The sequence below is a fragment of the Rattus norvegicus genome, assembly GCF_036323735.1.
Source record: "Rattus norvegicus strain BN/NHsdMcwi chromosome Y unlocalized genomic scaffold, GRCr8 chrY_unlocalized_21, whole genome shotgun sequence".
Lineage (NCBI taxonomy): Eukaryota > Metazoa > Chordata > Mammalia > Rodentia > Muridae > Rattus > Rattus norvegicus.
In genome coordinates this window covers 4,479-24,674 of record NW_026947380.1, presented here as the reverse complement: position 1 = coordinate 24,674, position 20,196 = coordinate 4,479, and the positions used below count along the sequence as shown (strand labels likewise).

Sequence of the window (20,196 nt, the reverse complement as noted above, 5' to 3'; positions counted from 1 at the left end):
ACATTAAAATCAATGAATTCATGAAACTCATAAGAAAATGGATTGACCTAGAAAGCGTCACCCTTAGTGAGGTAACCCAATCACAGAAAAGGACACATAGTATGCACTCTCTGATAAGTGCATTTTAGCCCAAAAGTTCGAATTCGGCAAGATATAATCCACAGACCACATGATGTTCAAGAAGAATGATCAAATTATGCAAGCTTCACTCCTTCTTAAACGGCGGAACAAAAAACATTCACGGGAGTTTATGTGGAGGCAAAGGTAGAAGTAGAGACTGAAGGAATTCATGCCCCACCTGTGGCTCATATACATATATACAGTCACCAAATTATATAAGATTATTGACGCTAAGAAGTGCATGCTGACTGGAACTGGATATAGATGTCCCTGAGAGACACAGCCAGAGCAGGTCAAATTCATAGTTGAATGCTAGCAGCAAAACATTAATCTGAAAATGGAACACCAGTTGCAGGAATTAGAGAAGCGGTTGAAAGACCTGAAGGGGCTTGCAACCTCATAGGACAACAATGCCCAACAACGAAAGGCCCCAGGGAGTAAAGCATCACCCAAAGTATATACATGGATTGACTCATGGCTGTAGATGTATATGTAGCACAAGATGGCCTTTTTGGGCAACAAGGGGAGGAAAAGCTCTTAATCCTTCCAAATGTGGACTCTTAATATAAGGAAGGTTAGAAAGATTAGACGGGTGGATGATGTGGATGGGAACACCATAATCGAAGAAGGAGTGAGAGCAGATAGATGACGTATGAACAGGAAACAAGGAAATGGTATATTTGAAACTTAAATTAAAAAATCATATAAATGAAAAGAGGATCCTCAGATTCCTTTGAATAGGTGGAGGAATATCTAATTTCCCTGTGTGCAGAAGAGGAATTTTTGCTGTCCCTCCAGGAAAAGGTGATAGATTTTTGATGTTTTAAAGTATAAGGGTGAAATAGGATCTCCCCTGGACTGTATGGAATGTGCATAGCTTCTCTTCCTCTTATGTCTGGAGTACTATTGAGCAGAAGTTGAAGGTTGATTGATACCTTGGAAATTATAGAACATTCCAGCCACACACTACTTCAGCAACTCCAAACTGAAAATCACAGTAAAGAATACACACCTGAATATCCATGGTAGGCAGTCAACAGTCTTAGAATTCTTGTACGAGGCTCTAATGCAGTAGTCTTAGGTTCAGTATCTTATTCAAATATATGTCCATCTACACATTCCTCTGCATGTGAAAGGACACCTCTGTGTAAGGGAACACAATGAAGATAGTAGTCTGATTTGTGCTTGCTTTTAGACTCTTTTTTGAGAACTCAGTCCAGATTTCTCTGAGATCTCTTCGTCAGAACAGTGTTTCTCAGGACAATAAACTTAGAAATTTTAGAGAGGAAATGGATTTGGCATATGGCAATGTGTCGTAATTCCTTGGCGTTCTGGAGTCCTCTTAATTGTATAAGTCTAAATCTTACTCAGTAAGATGGTGGAGGTAGGGAACTTACACAGAAGTAGGACTGTTGTGTCAGTCATCAAAAAGGTAATATACCAGACTTCATGGGAAAAAGTTGTTATTGCACCGTGGACATCACTGGGAATTCTGAGAAAATGTGCAAAGGAGATATTGTATACCGGTTTGTTAGAAGTTTAAAATCTCTGGCTACTTCTAAAATTATAAGAAAAAACATTTTATTCTGGAGAAAATGTTAGTACCTCGTGGAGCAGAGGAAGATCCAGTATTGCTTGATCAGCTTCCTATTCTTTTTCAGTATTTAGAATGTCCATATATTTTCATGCCATTTGAAAGTCCAGGTAGCAATTCTTCCATCAGTCCTATAGGTTGCATTTCATTCCAGCAGTTGTCTTTGGGCTTTGAAGACTTTTGTCAGACAAGAAAAGATCAACACCCCTTTCTTCCATGGAGGAATGTCTCAGAATACATGTAGCAGAAATAAGTTTGTATGTAATCCTAAAGAGTTGGGATATAGCAGGCTCACAAAATCAAGAGAAGAAGTGCTAATGATGGCCACAAGAGAGTGCAGGCATGAGTACGCCTTGGGCAAAATAAGATATTTCAGGCCAATGTGGGCCTTTGGTGAAAGTGCTCTTGTCCACTATACAGAGAAAAAAGGTGAAATACTTGTGAGTAGATGTGGAGTGTTGATGCTCCCATAGGGAAAAGGAGAGACACTGAAGTTCTTCTATGAAACGGTGACATTACAGACCCCATGGACAGAAGATGTGAATTTGAGAACAACTGGAGCAAAAGGTATCATTCTGATGTCCCTCCTAGAGGAAGTTTTGAATGTGAGACACAGTTAAGTGTTAATTTTGTGACATCTTTCATCAAAAGTAGCATGGTTCAGAATCATTCTTTGTCAAATAGGTTAGCTGCTGAGGACCTTTTTGAGTGGAAGTGGAGTTTGAGACCTGGGTGCCAGAGATGACTTCAGGAATTGTAAGTCTTATAAGACAGATATCGGACACTCTTATATACAGAATGTACATTTGATATATACTGGACATAAATCGATGATCTAAAGTAATGACTTTTAAGAGTAGAATATTAAAGAAACGTAGAATCTGCTTAAAGTGACAAACCTATTTAAGTATAATGGAGTGTTCAAGCCTACCTTGAGCAGGCAAGCTAGGGCTACTTCACATATCGTATCTTCAGTTACACCATGGGAGGCCTGTCAGGGATCCAAGCATTAGTATTATTCAGCAGTCATGATTTTCAGTCTCTAAATCCTCTTGAAGCTAATCATCGACAATGGTTATAAGCATGAAGGATGGTATATAGGACAAATAATGAAAGTTTCACAATTTACTAACATAGATCATAATTAAGTGAAGTGCCTTTGGTCACATCTGTATTTTCTTAGTGGCCATAATTAGATGGACATGATCTAAAGCTCCCTATTAGAGGGTTACCTTTGATCTAAACATCCCTATTAGAAGGTTGAGTATGCTCTAAGGACTCTTTAATCTTGGTCCTCTTGGGCAAAAAAAAAAATTCTGAGATCTCAATAGTAAACTATAGTCATTCTTATAACTGATCTTAGACAGAAGAGGATGGTGTAAGGTATTATTTGTCAAAGAATAAAAACCTGAAGGCTACCAATCAAAGTGAAGTGCTGATTTCCCTTCATCTAAAGGGGATGGTGTTGAGATGGCTTGGAAATAGGTGCAGTTTGTGTAACCTGTGTTCATAACTGCAACTTATGGGGTCATACTGAACTGTTTTGCTAAACAAGAAAGTGCCTGGCCATGTTTAACCAATTACCAAGATCCAGTCACCTAACTGTGAAGAATGAAAAATTCTAGCTCACCTTTGGTGGTGGGAAAACATATGGTATTGCATAATTTTCTTCCAATTATTCTTTCCAGCTTCCATTAGTCAGCATGCTCTTCTATCAGGGTGATTGTCTGAACTGTGATGCTCCATTGATACACACACACACACACACACACACACAAACACACACACACACACACATATGTGTGTGTGTGTGTATGTGTATCTGTATGTGTACGTGTACGTATATGTATATGTATATGTATATATAAGATTTATACATGTATATATATCATATATGTATGTATATATGATGTATATATGTATACCTATGATGTATATATATATAATGTATATATACATATATACATATATGTGATGTATATATGTATATATGATGTATATATTTATAAGTGTACATGTGTACACATCCATAAATGAGAGATGGAAAAATTGCATTTCTGACAACCTTCTGTAGTAAGGTTGCATATATTTTAATTTTAGCTATCTGTACTCTGCCCTCAGATCTACACCAAGAATCTTATGATGTCCCACTGGGAAATTGGAATTATGATTGCCTGGCAATCTTGGTCAAGTTTGGCAATTAAGAAAAATGAAGTTAAATCAGGTATAAGATGTCCTTGTAATTAAGTGATGCTCTTGGGGCATCCAGAGCTAGAGGCTACAACTGAAACTCCTCACAAATATAGATGGAATCAATGAGACTTGCCCATAGGAGCCAAACCTGAGATTTCTCTGTGAGCATCAATCCATACCAATACTCCCTTGGCCAGGAACAGGATGTCTATAGTTTTTGTGGATGAAGATCCCATTTTGTACTACATTGAACTGCATGTTATTGAATCTGATTCTGGCTTCTACAGAGGTATGCCATGAGACCATGGGGCCTCTTTCGTCAGAAGTGAAGTGAATTGAGCCCACTTTCAAATAATCAAAGTTTGGGGGTCTTTCCTTTATATGAGTACTTGAGAGGACATAAGGCAACCAGGGAATGTGTAGAGTAGGCTCAGTTGTAGGAGGGAGGTCTGACATTCTGTTCAATGACTTAGGTAATTGATGGAAAAAGGAAGATCTTGACGCCTTTAATAAAGAGAAAACTTTGAGATCTGATTGTGCAAAGGTATGTGTTAGAAAACCCTTGGAGTTCGGGTTGGTAGTATGAAACATCCTGTGAAACATGAATGTCATTATTACCTGATTTGGTAAAGGATTTTCCCCAACAATGCCGTTCAATTTCTATACTTCTTTAGTTGGTAGGAATTTTACATCTTGTATTTAATATGGGGAAGTGCAGGTAACATCCCAGGCCTTTTTTAAACAGCCTGCATTACTGTCTCTGGATCTTTTGCTCATTCAGTTTGTCTTAATATGTCCATATATTGGCAGCAACAAAGGGTGCTCTTGATTTCTAGTGATTGGATTGATTCCATCAATCAATGATTCTATATATAGGAACTGGGACCTCAAACCCGAGTGGAAGAACATATTTCTCTATCCACCATGGTAAAAGGTAAAAGCCTTGAATTTCTATTATTTAGAGTATATCCATGTGAGGTAATTCAAATTCATGAGGGACTTCTTTAGAATACAAGGTATGGCATACTATTTTTTGGAAAAGCATGTCTCATGTCACCTTGTGAATAAAGGAATGTGTGAATTTCCTTTGGTCAAAGGAAGTGTACTCCATCAAGAGGTGAGAAAGATCCAAGGCCACACTGATGGGGAAGGAGTCACATCATCATTCAGGGTGGTTCTCAGGGCCTCGTCAAAGAGGAATGAGTCTAGGACGTATATCAGAACAGTAGAGTTCTGAGAAGAGATTCACAGAATGGGAAGTTCTGAGAAGATCTTCAGCAAAAGTGAAGTCCTGAATGTATTGGTTCAGAATGTGGAGGTCCCTAGTCATATTTTGAAGAAAAGAAGTATCCACTTCACCCATGGTCAGCAGGGGAAGGTTATCGGCTACACTGGGTCTTGGAGAAATGTTCTGCCTCTATCTCAGTAACTTCTAAGTATGTTCTCTATATGTATACCCTATATATCTTTTAGTCCAGGCAATGGTCACAACAACAGTATAAGTGGTTCAGGAAGCGGTGATGTTTCTTCATGGATGTGTTCAGCTACACACATATGTGAATAAAATATAGGAATGGTGTATATTTTGATGACCTACTTTAAGGCACATAGTATAAGAGTCAATTTAGCTTTGTGTCTTCTGAACTAGGATTTAGAAGCAGAGAAATATAAGATACCATTGTTTGCATATGTGTTGTATGAATACCTTGAATAAAGAGGTTAGTTTTAAGCAAACTTTCTTAATAGCTGTGTTCTGTGGCATAGGACGAAGGGCAGCTCTAGTGATTCTTTAGTTCCACAGGTACTCCAAAATTCCCATAGTACACAGGGAGGAGGTCTGAGACAATTGATGTGCACTGGGAATAATTTTTAGAGCCCTTTCAATAGAATTTGATTTCCCAAGCCCCCATTTGCAGAAGCTGAGGGTCTAAAATCTACTGGGTGGATTGAAGTACAAAATTGACCCACAATCCTACTGGAAAGACAGGGAATGTTAGATGATCATTCATGTAGGATGCGTGGTATAACACTCCCTTGGTCTGGCAGCTCTTTAAGGAGAAAAGACAACACCACTTGATGGGAATAGGAATATAAAAGGGCCATGTAAGTCTTCAAGCAGGTTTTAAGCCTCTTTACCATAAAGGATCTAGGGCAATGCTGTACTTTGGCGAGTACTGACATGCTCTACAATATAAGAAGAAGGAGTAAGTTAACACTGGGTAAAGTGAACCCCATGTAAGAGAGGAAAACTCTAAAGCACTATTGAAAATGAAGAGAAATTTCTTCAGGCATAGTGTATATAGGTGCCATACACACTTCTGTCAACAGAAAAGGTCCCTGGTACCTTATGCCAGGATAAAGTTTCCAGCAGTAATCATAAGTTTCAAATTCTCATTCAGAGTTTTATATATTCATAATTTCTGTTAATGCAAGAGAAAAGACAGGAACATATTTCTTCTGCCAAAGGCTTTGGATAATTGTTTCTGGCTAGGTTAATCCTTCTGGTTCGTTCAGCTGTTAAGATCTAAGCAGAAATGTTGAAATTATTACATTTCTATTGATTTGCCTGATTGCAGTTTGCAAGGGTTATATACTCTGATTCCAAACTTCGACTCTGGGACTTCAAAACGGAGTAGAGTCGAGTCCCTGGATTATAGAAGGAGTCACTTTTGAAAATATGTCTGATCAGTTAGGTATACAACTACTTTGTTGGAAATTCAAGGGCCCAATATTCAGAGAGAACATTTAGGAGGACTGGAAAGAGCGAAAAGGTCACAGAATCCTTCAGGCAAAGTTTTTCCTTGGGTACTGGAAGAAGAGAGTCAAGTGCAACTGTTTTCACAGTCCAGAATAACCATGTGTCTGGGGACTATGAGGCGTACTTGCCAGAAATTAGGGAATTTGCTCTTACATATTGGGTGGTAATCTCTGGATTTATCTTTTCCTCAAGCTGTTAAGCAGCAGGATAATCATGGACAACAAAGATGAAACTGCTCCATTTTATGTTACAAACCTTAAAGGCAGAACGTAGGTTAGGGCTCAGATTTGCACTGACATGTCTGAGGACATCATGTCCATGTGGTCTGCCATTCCTTCAAACTTTTATGTATGCCTGGCCACCCAGGTCAGAAGGAAACATTAAGACCTCTTAGAAGAATAGAACTGAGATTCTCTGTATAGAGGTGGATTCTCGGAAGAAACCATTGTCAGGGGATATTAATTTAAAGTTTCCTTAAGAAAAAATAAACATCTGTATGATAATTCATTTCATTTGCTTCTCTGTATGTTCTTTATCAGAAGAATTTGTATTAAGCCACGTTCAACTTTAAGGGTATGTCTAGATTTTCTTATTCAAAGAAAGGGGAATATATTCATCTTACTTTGAAGAATATGCTTGTCAGGGGCTCTTCATTGCATCCCAAGTGAACCTCCAGTCTACCTTGAACTGACAGAGAAACCAGGGAAAAATTAGGAAACATATCTGTGGCACAGTCCATAATATCAAGAAATAGTGTGGGTTTCCTCACCCTAAATTAATATCTAAACTTCCTTTGGACAAACTAGAATGATATGAAGTAACCTTTCTTTCAGGGATAACATATGACACCTCCTTAATCAAAGAAAGAATAGATGAGTACCCCCAAGTAAAGAAGAGTTGCTGATGTCCCTGTGACAGGAAATTGTTTTGAGTATTCAAATTCCCCTAGTATTTGAGAAAAAATTAAATTGCTTACAATAGCTCAAGAGGTCCTACATTGCTTCATCTTCTAATGGTACTTCACAGTCTAGCATATACACATCTTTAGCTGAATCTGCAAGAGACTGAATATAGATTCCATGATTCAAGAAAAGTTGGGGGTGTCCTAAGCCTGATTGCCTCCTAAAAACTATATTCAACCAAAAAGAAATGAGCACCAGACTGATGACTTCACAACATATCATGTGACCTTACACAAGGAAGTAGCATGAGATTCCAGGATTTGCTCCCTCCTTTTGGATTTCAGTGAACCTTCAACAGAGGGATCAATGCTCCATGGTCTGAGGTAAAATATTCCATGGGCCCCAAGCAAAAGGGATGGTTCTGAGAGACCATTTGGTCAAATGAGTAACTCTAAGGCCTAATCATCCTGAGCAGAAAAAAATACCAATGTTTTTGAAAGGAGAAAGTTCTTAAACCAGTTTGAAAGTAAGGGACTATTCCTGATTACCTTCTATAGAAGACTATGGTCCCAGCACTCCAGGGCTCCATATTTTCAGAGAACTCAAGAAAATTCTTATCTCCAAGGCCTCCACTACAGACTTGACAGCAATCTGAGATTTATTCTGAAATCTTGTGTCAAAGTCACTGGATCTAAACCCTATTTAAACTTACTATAAGCCGCACAGGTATGGGTGTGAGGGATATTGGCCTTTCTGGTGAGAATCTTAGATAAGTGGCCTTGGATCCAGGCTGGAATTTTTATTCATTGGCCAAGGGACCTCAATCCATTGTTCTTGAAGATTTTTTGGTGGTCAGAGTTGTATTGGCTATGCAATAAGGTTTGAGGAACAAGTTCTGGTCAGCCACAAACAAAGTGAGGATCTTCTATGGATTCTTGTTCACAAGGATTCAGTTTCAGGTACACTACAGCAGAGGCTGAATGTTTGAGACACTCCTCAGTCACAAGGTCAATTCTAGATTTTGGTCCATCAGATGGCCAAGTCTCTGACCCCTCCATTGCAGACAGAGGAAGAATAAAGTGTTTTTATTCCAGGGCAGTTGACTTCTAGTGTTTGTCGTTTTATAGGTATTTGAGTCCTTTGATGTTTAATGATATCGGAAAATGATTGGTTTTGTCTATTATTTTTCTTGTTAAATGTCGAATTATGTTTCTGTGGCTACCTACTTTATCTCTTTTTTGTGTTTTTTAAAAGTAGATTGTGTTCTTTCTTTTTCTGGGTGTAGTTTCCTGCCTTGTACTGGAATTTTCCATCTATCATCTTTTGTAGGACTGGATTTGTGGAAAGATATTGTGTAAATTTGCTCATGACATGGCATATCTTGGAATCTCCATCTATGGTAGTTGAGAGGTTTTACAGTAGCCTGGGCTGACATTTTTTTTCATTTAGGATCTGTGTGATATATGCCCAGGATTGCTAGCTTTCACAGTCTATTTTAAGAAGTGTGGAATACTGATTGGTCTCCCTTTTTATGTTACTCGACCTTTTTCCCTTACTGCGTTTAACATTTTTTTCTTTGTTTTGTGCACTTTATATTTTAACTATTATGTGATGGAAGAAATTTCTTTTCTGCTCCAATTTTTTTGGAATTCTTTTTGCTTTTTGTACGTGCAAGGTTGTCTCTTTCTTTAGGATAGGGAAGATTTCTAGTATAATTTTGTAGAAGATATTTACTGACCCTTCAAAGTGGGAGTTTCATTCTCTTCTATACCTATTATCCTTAGGTTTTATCTTCTCATTTTGTCTATGATTTCCTGGATGTTTTGGGTTAGGAGTTTTTTCTTTTGTATTTTTGGACAATTGTGTTACTGTTTTCTATGGTATCTTCTGCCCCTGAGATTCTTTTCTATATTTTATATTCTGTTGGTTGATGCTTGCGTTTATGACTCCTAATATCTTTCCCAGGTTTTCTATATTCAGAGTTTTCATCTTTGTGTGGTTTGCTGTTGTTGTTGTTGTTGTTGTTGTTTTTGTTGTTGTTGTTGTTGTTTTCTGTTTCCATTTTTACTTCCTGATGGATTTTTCAATTCCTCCAGCAGCTTGGTTATGTTGTAATGTAATTCGTTAAGGGATTTTTGGGTTTCCTCTATGAGGGCTTCTATCTCTTTACATCTGTTGTCTTGTATTTCTTTGATGGAGTTATTTATGTCCTTCTTAAAATCCTTTAACCTCATCATGTTCAGTGATTTGAACTACAAACTTTTCTATCTCTTTTCTGGTGTGTCAGGGGTAGACTGGGCTAGCTTTGGTGGGAGAACTGGTTTCTGATGATGTCTAGTAACATCAGTTTATGTTCCTTAGGGAATTATACTTGCCCCTCACCATCTGGAGTTAGCTGGTTTTGCTGTCTCTGAAAGTGGCTTGAATTCTCTCTTAGCCTGTGTGTCAACAGTAATGGGACCGTTGTTCTCTCTTGAATTATCTTGTGTGCCAAGAACTGTGGATAAATTTCAGCTATATGGAATAGATAGAAACAAAAGTATGCTGTAACAGACTGCACCTCTTTTCGTGGGTTCTGAGCACTCCAGGAAGTTACCTCTGAGAAGAAAAAGTCTTTCCTGTGCTCTTGAGTGTGTCAGCACTCCTGGAAGTCCATCTATTTCCTCATTGGATCTGGGGACAGAGAGCTGAGGTACAGGTTCAGCTCTGGGAACACAGCTCTGGGTCCTCTTGGTTTTTAAACTTTCACTGGAACAGCTCACAAAAGAAATTTGACTCCCTGATAAGTAAGTGCCTAGGAATCATCATCTCTCTGTCTCTTCAGAGATGGGACCACAAACATATGGCAGCTGGCATTTTCACATGGATGCTGTGAATTAAACTTAGGAATCTCATTCTTTCATATCAAATATATTCCCAGCTGAGATAATTGTTCAGTGAACAAAGTATTGTTTTGAATATGACAGAGACTATCTGTGACAAATTAAAATGTTTAGGCAATGTCAACTAGGTCACTGAATTGAAGAACTCACATAATTACTACATGATGGTCTAACCAATGCACGGGATGCATATTCATTAAAATGAAGAATAGTATAAAGTTTATTTATGCAACTTACTGAATCATGTAATAAATAATAAGTCTCCACTAATGTACCATGTCCATAATAGTGTATAGATTAGGAATGAATAGAAAGTATTATGAACTTTCTTTTATAAAGATTGCATTATAGTACAAGAAAAAAGAAAAAAAATGAATGCATAAATCAGTGTGTTGGAGTTGATAGTATGCAAGTAGTTGAAGAATCTATTTTAGAAATAAGGTCATGGAGATTGTCATGAGGAAGTGACATTTAAGTTAAATTAGATGAAAAATAATTGATCTATATTTTGGGCAAAATTACAGTAAATATAAGGATGATAAGAGGACAAAGACCTTGACATATACAAAAAAGTAAATATGAGAGTAGTTTGTATTGATTAAGAGATAGAAGAACGGTCCAAATAAAGCTGAATCTCAGGCAATGACTCATATGGGAATATAGAAACAATGTTAGACATATAATTTTTATTTACTGAAAATGTCTTAGAAATCATTGAATAGTTTTAAATAAGTTTGTTTAACTCACAATGTATATAGTAAGGGACTCTGGTTACTTATGAATTATGATATGATACAGAGAATGATTTTAAGGATGTTTTTGAAGTCTATCTGGAAGTAGGGTCAATGATAATGAAAAAGAGTCATATCAGAGAGCTATGATGGAAATTGTTGTGTTTGGTAGTAGAATGAGGGTGGGTTGAGTAGGAAGAAAAGAAACCCAATGACTTTTTTTGAGAAAATGAAAAGATGTTGGTGTTATTTACTCTGATGTGGAATGTTTCATGATAAGTGGATTTAGGAGAATTATAAAGGAATTTATTTTAGACCCTTGAAGATGCTTGAAAGAACCTCTAACTCACTAGACATTCCTACTTACTGTTCATGGTTTGTTGATTTAAACCATTACTCAGACCATTATTAGCTGTTATATAAAAAAAAAACTTACATTACTATCTGTATTTTTTCAAGGTGTATCTGGGAGTACTTATTTAATTAAGAGCAAACCTATGATTATACTACATGCTTATTTAGTATATTCAGACAAATTATTTGCCCATTTACTTACTACAAACATTTTGTATTGCAATTAGAATTTAATCCAAGTTTATTGGTGCTGACACACTGTTTGATTAGAATATAATAGCTCATGAATGTGAATTTCACAGAAAGAAATCATTTGCTCAGATTTTGTAAACTTACAAACCCTAGAAGAGTAAAAACATGTAATAAATTCTATCTCTTCTACTTTTAATCTTTAGTATTTTAGTGTGTTATGATATACATGCAAAAATTCCTAACCCAGATGATTTTAACTATAATATCCAGTACTATTAAACATATCAATAGTATTTTACAAATATGAATAATCTATGCTTTCAGAAAATTTTCATCAAAGGAGCAAGAAATTCTTCATAACTTCAACACAACATGGCCTTTGGGAACAGAATAAAACACAAATAAGGAAAGGCGGAAAATTATTGACACATGCACTGTTCTTGGTTTGAAATTTAACAATCATGCTAGTTATAGGATACAGCTTTGAAATTCGAGTCAATGAGAGGATGAAAAATACTGAGGAAGAGTAGGTAAATTGAATTCTTGCTACATGAACAAAAACACTGGATCTGAAGGTAAGGTACATTTTATATAATGACTCTCGTCTTCTGACACTATTTATTCAATGCTTTGGTATTTGTTCGTATATTATGTTCCAAAAACATATCAATGATTCTGGTTATTCTTAATTAATGAACATGCATTTCAGCTGATTTAATATTCCACATTATCTTAATATTCTTCTGCATTTTTCAGTATGAAAATATAGATAATTATTTTGATTAGAGTAAAATTTTATTTTTTTATCTTATGAGAGAAGAAATTATTAATCAAGAATGGATATTTGATATTTTCTAAAAGATGTTAATAGAGGTTGAAACCGTATATATAAGATCAACCATTTATACCTTTTCCAAATGAAACTCATTGAAATGTCAGTACACATGTAGTACATAAATGGAATGATACATAGGAATAAAAACATCCCCTATGCATCCAGAATCATCTGTTATACACATGATGAAAGCCAATATTAGGAAGAGAAGATGGTACAGCCACTTTGCAGGAAAATCAGCTTCATTCAAAATGAAGATTGAGCTGGGAAGTGATTTGACTAAGTGTAGTTAAGAATAATGTAAATGCCCAAAAATTGCAATCTCACTAAGTGGTATTTCCTCGTTGCAGGAGGTATGTTGTTAGGGGTAGGCTTTGAGGTTTCAAAAGACTGAAGCTATTTCAATCTAGTTTTCTCCACCTTCTGCTTATGGTCTGAGATGTAATCTTTCAGCAACCTCTGCCTGTTTATCTTTACTCTGATATCATCCATCACTGACTCTGATATTCTGGATTATAAGCCCAAATAAAGTATTTCTTTTTTAAAGGAAAGAATAATATAAATGAGTTTAATGTTATGAGAAGCAGACCTTGTTTACCTGATATGGTTGCCTTTTCCTTTCTTAGCTTGGGCCATCAAACTTCTGCTATGTTGAATGAGAAATTTCCATATTCTCTACTCTCACATATTGCAGTTTGTCACTTGGCCCTCAGGACCCCCTTATACCTGGGGCTGTATTTTTGTTCTTGGAAGTTAGAAAGTTTGGACTTCCTGACTTTGGAGGCAGGGTTAAAAGTAAATGGGAAGTGAGTGATATACATACCACAACTCTTCTATTTTAGTATGTAAATGGGGGTTATTAGAGGATGGGATTACTGAGGTGAGCATAAAGGAAAGGTGCTGCTTTATTTGAAATGTTTTCTTACCTCATTCTGTGCCCTTGTAAAGGACCAGTCTTATCTCTCAGGCCTGGCCATGTTCCTGTCACTCCTCACCTGCCTATCTCTTGCAGCTCTTAATTCTAGTTCCTACTTCTCACTCTAGGTTTCATCTTGACCAGATTTAGTTCATTTTTCAGTGCTCCTGCTCTGAAACGTACACAAGTTCTTTTTCTTTTGTTTTATTTTCAAACTTTCAATGTTTATATTCGTTTTTGTTTTACCTCTTTTATGGAAGCCTTAGAGGAGAATCATTCATGGATGTCTCTTTTGATTGGAATGAAAAAATAATGAAAAAAATCTTTTTTTTTAAATTACAGGACATTTTTATGTCTAAGTTTTTCTCTTACATACACCTGCCATGCTAGTTTATCTCCCTGTCTTGTCCTTAGTCCTTTCCTCCCCTTGGTACTTGGATACTGCCTCTTAGGACTTACTGCAGAACCATAAATGCTGGCATACACAAGGGAGGTGTTGATTCTTCATCACTTTTCTAACTTTTTTTCTCCCTTCTCTCTTGATCTGTTTGAATAAATTTGGATCTCTGTACTCAATAGTATATTGCTATAGTGCTTGGGCCATGAAAATATCTGTTATTGTTGCCTTGTCATAGTTTTACAGCTCAGGTTTGGCCTAGTTACACTTTGGGATCTAAGTCCAAGAAGTTTGAGGACTTTAATAAAAACTTGTCAGGAGCTAAAAATACTTTTAAATGATTTCTTAATACATTACGCCTAGAAAACCCTTTCATAAATCATGGATAAAGCAATCTGAGATTCTTGTTTCTGTAAAGTACTTAAAAATATGAAAGGGAGAAAGGCCATGGCTTGCTCACTCTTGTCATTAGATAGGGCGCTCAGATATGAGTTTTCCTGCGATTTCTGGTTAGAACATAAAGATGTCTTTGGTAGTTTGCATTACCAGATTGCTTATATTAATTCCCCTTTTGCTATTGTTTTGGTTTTCTGTCTTCATTGTTTCCAATAGGACCATAGCTCCCCACTTTGTGTAGATAAAAGGTGGGTCCAGTACAGCTGTTATTGTTCTGGCACACAAACTACTTTTTGGGAACAAATGTTCACCATTGTATAGTTGACAGTGGTTTGAAATTCTTTCCTTGTCCTCAGTTTCTTGTAACAACATATTCTTTACATCTTCTTTAATTAATTGTATTGACCTCCCTGTAATCGTATTATGTATCTGTGTGTATGGAAGAAAGATTTTCTTTAAATATTCTGTGGTTTGTGGGTTTATTCTTCCATAAAGTATTTCCCAACACCACATGACCTCAGGCCATTACTAGGAATTACTGTATGCTGGGAACATTGGGGGAGGATAGTGTGAAATTAATCACTGTCCTTTGTTTCAGAGATTTTTATTTTTTAATAAGTAACCAATACTATACAAATAGCTAACTAACTCTTGTGTTCCCCTTCCTGTATGGCTGCTGGTGTAAATAAAATGCATTTTTTCATTGATAAACAATAATAAAATCTCATAAAGGCACAAACATACTTAAAGACAGAAAATATTCACAAAGGAAAATCTATTTAAAATGGAGATAAAATATAAACAAAATGAGATCAAAAGACCCATTCAGAAACATGATATTAAAAATGTCATTGTCAAGTTACAAATTTTTAAGATGAGATAATAATAATATATACTTAAGAAGAGATGAAAACCATTAAATGCACTGTGTGCCCAAAATGTTCACTCAAAATATAGTATATACCAAAGAATGGAATGGAGCTCTCATTCTTGCTACTATAGAGGCAAAATGGAAGAATTACTATTAGGCTAAACCCAACCTAGATTTCATAGTGCCAAACTATCAAGAAAGCTAGTGTTTCAAAAATACCACATTAAGCAAATATCGATAATAAAAACAAATATAAAAATAAGAAAGTATTGAAGACCAGCACTAGTCCATGATAATCTGATAGGGTGCATGGGATTATTTCAATATTCTGGTATCTATATGGACCTGTTTAGTGACACAGTATATGGTAAGTTTGGAGAAGTTACTTTTAGGTGCAAAGAAAAAAGGTATATTCTCTAGTTTTAGGATGAAATGTTATTTAAATATCTGCTAAATCCATTTGGATGATTATTTCTGTTATTTTTAATGTGTCAGTTTAGTTTCAGTTGCCACAAACGGTCAATTGATTAACTTGGGTATTGAAATCTCCTACTATTATCGTGTTGGCGCCAATATACTCTTTGAGGCTTAGTGATTTTCTTTTGGTGAATTTAGGTGCCCTAGCATTTGAAACATAGTTGTTCATAATTGATAGTTCATCTTAGTATTATTTTTTCTTTTACAATTATTTTGTCCTTCCTTATCATTTTTGATATCTTTGGTTGAAAGTCAATTGTATTCAATGTAAGAAAGGCTATTTCCGTTTTATTTCTTGGGACCATTTGCTTGGAATTTCTCTCCAGCCTTTTACCTTGAGATAGTGACTGTCTATATAATTAAGGTATATTTCCTGTATGCAGCAAAATGTTCGGTCCACTTTATTTATTCAATCCCTTAGTTTATATATTCTTATTGGAGAATTAAGTCCATTGATGATAAGAGATATTAAATAAAATTTATTGTTCTTTCCTGCTATTTTTATTGTTAGAAATGGAATTACTTTTGTGTGGCTATCATCTTTTGGGTTTGTTGAAAGATTAATTCCCAAATTTTTCCTAGGGTGTAGTTCCTTTCTTGTGTTGGAAGTGTCCATCTACTATCCCATGTAGGGCTAGATTTGTTGAAAGATGTTTTGTAAATTTGGCTTTGTCATGGAGTATCTTGGTTTCTGCATTCATGGTAAGTGAAAAATTTACCAGATATCCAAGCCTGGAGATCCAGAAATAAATGCAAACACCTACGGTCACTTTATCTTTGACAAATGTTCTAAAACCATTTAATGGAAAAAAGACAGAATTTTCAAAAAATGGTGATGGTTCAATGTGAGGTCAGCATATAGAAAAATCAATTATTTAAGCAAACTCACAGGGTGGGGGAACAAATTATCACATTGTTAGATGGTGACAAAAAATGAAAACAATCAATACCTCTTCATGTTAAAAGATTTGGTACATATTATAAATTCAAGGTCCATACATAAACTTAGTAAAAACAATATTACAAAAAGAGTACCCAACATCAACATAAATGGAGAGAACCTTGAAGCAATTCAACAAATATCTGGGAATAGAAAAGGTTGCCCAATCTCCACTTACTTCTTTAATATAGCACTAGAAATCTTATTCACAGAAATTAGACAACCAAAGGAGATAAAGGGAATTCAAGAAGTCAAAATATCATGATTTGTATATGATATGATAGTATATTTTAGTGACCCCAAAAATTCAACCAGAGAACTCCTTCAGCCAATAAACAACTTCTGTAAAATGGCTGGATATAAAATTAACTCAAACAAATCATTACGCTTCCTCTACTTCAAGGATAAACAGGTTGAGAAGAAATTAGGGATATGACAATTTTCACATTAGTCACAAATAATAAAAAATACCTCAGTGTGACTCTAACCAAGCAAGTAAAAGGTCTTTATGACAAGAACTTCAACTCTGTGAAGAAAAAAAAATGAAGAAAATCTCAGATGGAAAGATTTTCCATGCTTATGGATTGGTAGAGTTAATATTGCAAAAATGGCAAACTTGGCAAAAGCAATCAACATATTCAAGGCAATCGCTATCACAATTCCAACTCACTGCTTCATAGAGTTAGAAAGAGCAATTTGAAAATTCATTTGAAATAACAAAAAACCCATGACAGAGAAAACTCTCCTCAACAAGAAAAGAACTTCTTTACTTTTTCTTTTTTTTCTGCTTGTAGAGTTTATTCACCACAAGGGCACCCCTAAAGGAAGAAGCAGGAGCTGATATCTGATCTGTGTTCTTCTTGAAAGCCTTGCATCGTAACACAGCATAAGGTTAGCAAAAGGATGGGAAGGTTTGCTTTTCATTTGTGGAACATTCCGTACATGTAATACAATGTGCTCTGATCAAGTGCACCCACAATCCCTCCTGCTCCTCCTAGACCTGTCCGCATCTCATCTCCCTTCCAAATTTCTGTAGTCTTTCGCTTAATTTTTTTTGCATATTTCTAACACTGGATCCTTTCATTTCTTTTTTTTAATTAACTTGAGTATTTCTTATTTACATTTTGAGTATTATTCCCTTTCCCGGTTTCCAGGCCAACATACCCCAACCCCTCCACCTCCCCTTCTTTATGGGTATTCCCCTCCCCATCCTCCCCCCATTGCCGCCCTCCCCCCAACAAACATGTTCACTAGGGGTTCAGTCTTAGCAGGACCAAAGACTTCCCCTTACATGAGTGATCTTACTAGCATGTTCAATGCTACTATGAGGTCAGAGTTCAGGGTCAGTCCATGCATAGTCTTTAGGTACTGGGTTAGTCACTGGAAGCTCTGGTTGCTTGATATTGTTGTTCATATGGGGTCTAGAGCCCCTGCAAGTTCTTCCAGTTATTTCTCTGATTCCTTCAACGGGTTTCCTGTTCTCAGTTCAGTGCTTTGCTGCTGGCATTTGCCTCAGTATTTGCCATATTCTGGCTGTGTCTCTCAGCAGATATCTACAACTGACTCCTGTCTGCCTGATCTTCTTTGCTTCATCCATCTTGTCTAATTGGGTGGCTGTATATGTATGGGACACACGTAGGGTAGGCTCTGAATGGATGTTCCTTCTGTCTCTGTTTTAATCTTAGCCTCTCTATTCTGTGCCAAGGGTATTCTTATTCCCCTTTTAAAGAAGGAGTGAAGCATTTACATTTTGATCATCCATCTTGAATTTCATGTGTTCTAGGCATTTAGGATAATTCAAGCATTTGGGTTAATAGCAACATATTAATGAGTACATACCATATGTGTTTTTCTGGGATTGGGATACATCACTCAGGTTGATATTTTCCAGTTCCATCAATTTGCCTATGAATTTCATAAAGGCATGGTTTTTGATAGCTGAGTAACATTCCATTGTGTAGATGTACCACATTTTATGTATCCATTCCTCTGTTGAAGGGCATCTGGGTTCTTTCCAGCTTCTGGCTATTATAAATAAGGCTGCTATAAACATACTGGAGCACGTGTCTTTTTTATATGCTGGGGCATCTTTTGGGTATATGCCCAAGAGAGGTATAGCTGGATCCTCAGGCAGTTCAATGTCCAATTTTCTGAGGAACCTCCAAACTGATTTCGAGAATGGTTGTACATTCCCACCAACAATGGAGGAGTGATCCTCTTTCTCCACATCCTCGCCAGCATTTGCTGTCACCTGAGTTTTTGGTCTTAGCCATTCTCACTGGTGTGAAGTGAAATCTCAGGGTTGGTTTGATTGGCATTTCCCTTATGACTAAAGATGTTGAACATTTCCTTAGGTGTTTCTTAGTCATTTGGCATTCCTCAGCTGTGAATTCTTTGTTTAGCTCTGAACCTCACTTTTAATAGGGTTATTTGTCTCCCTGCGGTCTAACTTCTTGAGTTATTAGTACATTTTGGATATAAGGCCTCTATCTGTTGCATGATTGGTAAAGATCTTTTCCTTCTTTGGGAATCACTATCCCTTACCTCAAACTGTATAACAGAAAAATAATGATAAAAATTTAATGGTTATGGTACAGAGACAGATACCCACATCAATGGAATAGAATTGAAGACCCAGAAATGAAGGCACATCCCAGGCACTTGATATTTGACAAAGGAGCCAAAACCATCCAATGGAATAAACATAGCATTTTCAACAAATAATGCTGGTTTGACTGGAAATTAGCATGCAGAAGAAGGGAAATCAATCAATTCTTATCACCGCATACAAAGCTCAAGTCAAAGTGGATCAAGGGTCTCCACATAAAATCATATAACCTAACACTAATAGAAGAAAAAATGTGAAAGAATCTTGGACACTTGGGCACTGGGGAAATTTCCTGAATATAAAACCAATGGCTTATGCTCTAAGATCAAGATTTGACAAATGGAACTTCATAAAATTGTAAAGCTTTTGTAAGGAAAAAGGCACTGTCATTAGGAAAAAGGAGCAACCAATCGATTAAGAAAAGATCTTTACCAATCCTACATATGATAGAGGGCTAAATTCAATCTAAACAAAAACTCAAGGAATTATGTTACAGGGAATCAAATAGTCCTTTCAAAATGGTGTATAGAGCTAAAAAATGAATTCTTAACTAAGGTGTATCAACATCCTTACCCATCGGGTAAATGTAAACCAAAAAAAAAAAAAAAAAAAAAAAAAAAAAAAAAAAAAAAAAAAAACCTGAGGTTCCACAGCACACCAATCAGAATGGCTAAGATAAAAACAAATTCAGATGACAAATGATAATTAAAAGGAGGTAGAGAAAGAGGAACACTCCTCCAATGTTGGTGGGATTGCAAGCTGGTATAACCACTCTGGAAATCAGTCTGGAATTTTCTAACACAATTGGTAATACATGAGGATCCTGCAATACCACTTCTTGGTTATTTACCCAAAAGATGCTCCAACATGTAACAAGGACACATGATGCTATATGTGTATAGGAACAATATATATATAATTATATATATATATATAATTATATGTGCATACATACATATATATTGTATTATAAACACACACACACACACACACACACACAAACATATTCATAAGAAAGAATCCACAGGTC

The 20,196-nt window shown here is 36.2% G+C and overlaps 1 long non-coding RNA gene across 10 annotated transcripts in view; it reads right to left on the bottom strand.

Annotated features, from left to right (window-relative positions):
* LOC120099711 (uncharacterized) overlaps window positions 1-17,320 on the bottom strand; it is a 43,765-nt gene extending 26,445 nt beyond the window's left edge. For 2 of the 10 annotated variants that reach the window (XR_010062176.1, XR_010062179.1), the window contains exons 1-5: window positions 7,288-15,053; window positions 2,646-2,705; window positions 1,726-2,301; window positions 1,518-1,612; window positions 1,133-1,263 (exon numbers count right to left, since the gene is read on the bottom strand). This is a non-coding gene — a long non-coding RNA (uncharacterized LOC120099711). Of the gene's footprint in view, window positions 1-1,132; window positions 1,264-1,517; window positions 1,613-1,725; window positions 2,302-2,645; window positions 2,706-7,287; window positions 15,055-17,029 lie in introns of those variants that run through there. The other 8 variants (XR_010062178.1, XR_010062185.1, XR_010062180.1 and 5 more) reach the window with 8 other exon arrangements.
* Between the last annotated feature and the right edge of the window lie 2,876 nt (window positions 17,321-20,196).